A 5,737-nucleotide genomic window follows, 5' to 3' on the forward strand; every position below is an offset into this window, starting at 1 on the left:
CCAGGTGCTTATAAGACATGTGATAAATGATACGTGTACGTGTCTTACAATTTTTAAATTTATTATTCGTATTTAAATAATTGTATTATTATACAAATAATAATAATAATAATAATATATTTATTTTTTTAATTTTATCTTTAAATATCGATACAATAGATTTGTGTGAGGAGCAACCCGGTGTGACGAGCTGTAGTGGGTCGATGCGGTAATAGTATATGTCACCAGGTAATATTGTCCGCTGACAGTCGATCGATTGTGGATAGTGGTTACTGCACCTTTTGGAGCAGTACTGGTACTAGCTGTGCGGTGATAGTGCACTGTAATTCATATAGTTTATGAGAGACGGAATGGAAGGAGAATGGAAAATATTATAAACAGTATACCATAATAAAAAATTGTATTGAGAATATCGAAATTGATAAACAATTCCGATAGTAATAATACAATAATAATAAGTATTCGTGATACGTTGTATTGATAATGATTAATGAATAATGAAAATTATCAAAACAAAATGACAATAACAATTTACAATAATATGATAATATACTTAACCGGTTAGGTTAGTAATTATCTTATATTAATATTATGAGTAAGGTCGATTTGTAATCATTTTAGTTCGATTGCTCTAATGCAAGACTCAAGGTGTAGGCGACATAGGCCCATGCAAAGGGCGGAATTTAAAATGTTTGGATTATAGGTTTTTTGAAGTATTTACATGTAAGGTACGGCAAAACTCAAGTTTGATAGGTGTGTTTAAACACTTGAGCCGGACCTGATTGCACTTAGGTAAATAAAGGTAATGGCTGAACTGCACTAATTTAAAAAAAAGGTAAAGATCGAACTACACTCGGGTTCAAAAAGCAGTGCAATTCTACACCGCCGTCAGTGTACCAATACTTTGTAATGCTGACATTAGACTATTAGAGTCTAAATAAAACAAAATCATATTTATTTTAATATCGAATACCATATTAAGTTCCTACTTATGTAACTATACTACCTCGCCGTCATTTTTCGACAATAAGTATCGTGATAAGGCAAACATTATAAACTAAATAATTTTAATGTTGTATTGATATTATGATTTAACTAAATCTAAGTAACGAGGCTAGGTACTCATGATTAATATATTAACGATTTAAAAATCATATTAATTGTATTCACTGTCATCTTTAAGGTTTAGAAAATTTGTTTAGAATGTCGTACCATGTTTATACTTTATTCTGGATATTAATTCTAATAGTAGTTTTTTATTATGCTATCGTTATTTTGATATTATACAACACTAAGTTTATAAAATATATTATTCTCATGGCATGTATTTTGTTAGTATCAAGACTTTACTTAACTCGCTAATACATTGAGTCCGATTCGCGTACCGATTGGCCGACAAATCAATTTACTGACACCCGATATACCGACACACTATATTATGATGAATTATACTTACTGATTAAACTATATCATTTTTTATTGTTTTAAATTATTTGTATAATTCACGAATATTGTTCAAGTCAAATATTAAAACTATAAATTAACATTATAAGCTTCTGTATAAATGAAAATGAATCATTATTGCATTTAAGTGTTCCAAAATACAAATCGTACCATTTTGTAACCTAAAATTATAATTCCAAATGTTAGAAAAAAATGTATTATTATATATCATAAACGCTTTACCTATATTTTGAAAATGATAACCTTTTTTCTTATTGTCTATATTTAGTTTTTATCTTTTGTGGTCGATTGCAGTTATTTTGTGCTATGAGGTCATGCTCGAAGTTTGTTTGTTAGTTGTTTAGCTCTTTGATTAAAATAAAAATATTTGGCTTTTATCTACCAACAGCTTTCTTAAGAGCTGCATGCCATGTTTCAAGGTGGTTTATGGCCCTTGCTCCATCTGTATTAAAATTATTACTCATATTGCTATTAAATAGACAAATATCTGGATCCAAGTATGTTTCGGTAAAATAATTTAATAATTTTCGCACACCTAAAATTATAATAATAAAAAATTAAGTTTTACTAAATTCGTACAAATTACGTAAAAAGTTATATTTCCTTTCTGACTCAATTTGTTGAATCGGAACTATGGCTTACGAATAAAGACGACGAACAACTTTTTTAAAATTATCCGCAAATGTATTATCCTAAGACTTTGAACTTAATGCCAAATAAATTGCTGAAAGTGAAATAGACACCCTTTTATGGGTGTATCAGAACCAAAGCACTGCCGAATGGAGACAATCATTCCAAGATTTTGAAAATCTTTTTGGAAACAAGTAGGATTGAACTTTAATCCATTTCTCAATGCCGTTTCTTTTATTATTTCAAACATTCTCAAATATATTGATGTACTTTTACTGGTCAATAATGCAGAAGCCTAAAAAAATATATTTTAACATATAATACTTACTATTTTACTAAATTATAAATTTATATTATAATTACTAGGGGTATCATCATTCCTATAACAAAGCAGTGTAAGGCATACAATTTGTGTAAACATTTTTGGTGCTGACTTAAATGTGCCATTCATAAAAACTGTATTACCAGAACAAAGACGTCGTAAAAATCCTTCGGTACCAAAAATAACGATTTTATTATCCGTACCATCACATCCTGTAGGTAATAATATTATTATTAGTAATAGTATTTATAATTAAATCGTTTAAATAATTTAGAATAAATACCTAAAATAAAATCTTTTCCATCATTCGTTGATCACCAATTACCTTCAATATCTAATTCAGACAGCTTTTTAGGTAACGTTGGCATTAATTTCATATGTTTCCTGTATGCCAAACTTTTTACACTGGTATAAATTGATATAGTATCCTTTACCTTACTTCGGCTTCTGTAGAATCCTCTATTCCTGAAGCCATAACTGATCTTCGGATTTCATTAAATGTCTGTAGTATAGTTTTTGTGGGATTTATCACCTTTTCGTCCTTCAAATAAGTTATTTTTAAGTTATAAAACACGTATTCAAAACTAATTTCAAAAAATGATATAAAACTCGTGAACAAAAATGTATAAATTAAAACAAACTCACTATAATCTTATTTCGAAAACCACGTTCAGCCAATTGGATTCGATGCATCGGATGGATATGCATTTTTGACATTATAGCATTATTGGAATCTTCTCTGTGTATTGCTCGACCTCCATAATTATCAATACATTTATAATAATGGTTAAATCCTCTTTTTCTATCAATTCGATGTATAAAATTATCCAAAAATTAAATTTGGACATCTCGTTCAGAAGTTATTATCAACCACGACATTTTAAATTTAATTTTAATATATAACTAACTGACGATGCAATGATTATACAAACTGACAAATGCCAATAATATCATAGTATAGTTTTATCAACATTTTGATTGTAATATTCTATATTTCCATAAAAAAATTATTTTTATATTTTATTAAATTACGTTTTGTTGGCGAATTGGAACTTTTCTCATTTTTACCGGAAACCGGTTTCCTTGTAGGTGAGATGAGTATTCGGCGAATCGGATCTGAATCGCTTGTTTTGACATTCTTTACTACGGTATCCTCCGAGTGCTTTACCTAATTAAATACATAAACAACAAATAACGAATATCGTAAATTAGATATGACTGAAGACACAAATAATCTATGGCATAACACAATGTACGCGGATGGGAAAAAGTTAAAAATAATAAAAAGTATTCGGCACTAGTCACCTTGAAGTATAATATTACTTTGAGTTATGGCCGGTCGGAGGTGGAAGAATATCGTGAGCCTTTTTTTTTTTTACTGTGCGTAATGATAGTAACGGACGGCAAGCAGATGCGATGTGCGATGTTATTGTGCGCGATGACAGTTATGTCTAATATGCGATAAAAGTGTTGCGGATTCGGTGATCACCGGCATCATAACTCGGACGTCGATATGCCATGTCGTAAATACAAGGTAGAAAGTACACCACCGCTAAGGTTCTAGTAATGGATAATAATTATCTCCTCGTCGGTTTTGTTTGCTATGGGCATAATATAGTATGTAAACTATTTATTCATATTTATATTATAATTCATAATAAATGCTTATAAAATAATTCGCCAACTAAATAATGTTTGTTATTTGTTTTCTTTAAATATAAGGAACTTATAAACTATATATCAATTAAATTGTTTATTTCTTATTATTGTTAAAAATATACTATACATTAGTATTAATTATAATTGTTATTGTACTTAATTTAAATGAGTTTTAAAACCGATCTGTAAAATGCTTACAAATATTTTAAACCGCAATTTTTTGAATCGTTCATTGAATATGTTGTAGTTTTTTTTCACGTAGATTTGTCAATGCTCTTCACAAAAAGTTTTAATTATTTTGTGAAATCTTAAGTTTATTATTAAACAAATATTTTGATGAATTTATTTATACATGAAAAAGAAGACATTTTTTGTTCCTCAGACTTATAATTTATAATATTAAATCAAAATTAGTTAAATTTTTTCTTTGGTGTAAGAGTAATGAAATACATTCCCGGTACACTATTTTCCCATAGCAACTATGTACCTAGTCATAGGTCACAATGAAAGTGTATGTTGTATTGAAAAACTATTTATAAAATACTCTTCATTCTAAAATAGGTCATTGATTATACAAAGAAAACAAAATAACCTGTGTATGATTTAACTTATTTTTATAAATTTCAAATAGTTAAAATATTAATAAATACGTATTTATTATAGTATTAATATCAGCATAATAATTTAATATATACCAACACTTTTACAAAATGTGTAGGCACACACAAATGATCGATGTGTGGAAGGTGTATGTAAAATAAAGTTAAGAACTCAATATACTAATTTGAATATAGACACCAGCGTGCTGTTTATACCTTAAGAAATGTACGTAAATTACTTTTATTTGTAATACTGGTTTACTCAATTGCTCCCAGACAAGTGGTTTTGTTATATACTTACTGATTAATCCTTTAAATACCGCTGTTAAACATAATTTTTCGTTATTATAATCGTATCTTATTCAACGAACTTAAAGATATTAATTTAGTTAATGATTTATATCATTCATATTAATTATCTACAACATAGTCGACTATAATATATTAGTTATTTGTTTTATGATTTATTATATATTTGTTATAAAAGTAAAATAAGAGTAATTATTTTATTTCACAATATGCTAATACACAGATTAATATTTATGAATAATCATTGCTAACAAGGACTATATATTAAAGAATATAAAAAAAATATTTTTACAAATTAACAAAATAATTTTATTATGATTATAATTTTTATAGCTCGTACAAAAATATCATATATATCAGTATATATAATAATGGCATTTAAACTGACTTTGCGGTACCGCTTTGGCTGCTTTGATTATATTAAATATATTTGATTTATCTCGATGATGGTGGTCATGGATCTGTATCCGTACATTCATTGCTGTACATCTCTCAATAACGCAACATTTTCTCGCTCTATTTCGCCATCGGTAACATTTTTCTACACTTCAGTCGATTTTTCGTCATACTTAAATTATATTCTATCTACTTATGTGAGATTTGACTAGATTTTATAATAATTTTCTTAACTCCACTTCGATACAGCCACTAAGTGTGCATGACGGATTAGTATTGATTTAATTCGTTGTATGATTAATTTTATTATAGTTTTGTTAGTTAGATTGGTTTTTGTGTCGCAAAAAGATACATTTTT

At 27.8% G+C, this 5,737-nt stretch overlaps 1 pseudogene; it reads right to left on the reverse strand.

Annotated features, from left to right (window-relative positions):
• Nucleotides 1-1,838: 1,838 nt before the first annotated feature.
• On the reverse strand, nucleotides 1,839-5,462 carry LOC113549845 (annotated as a pseudogene).
• Nucleotides 5,463-5,737: the final 275 nt, after the last annotated feature.

This window comes from Rhopalosiphum maidis, chromosome 1 (assembly GCF_003676215.2).
Source record: "Rhopalosiphum maidis isolate BTI-1 chromosome 1, ASM367621v3, whole genome shotgun sequence".
In the NCBI taxonomy this organism is placed as follows: Eukaryota; Metazoa; Arthropoda; class Insecta; order Hemiptera; family Aphididae; genus Rhopalosiphum; species Rhopalosiphum maidis.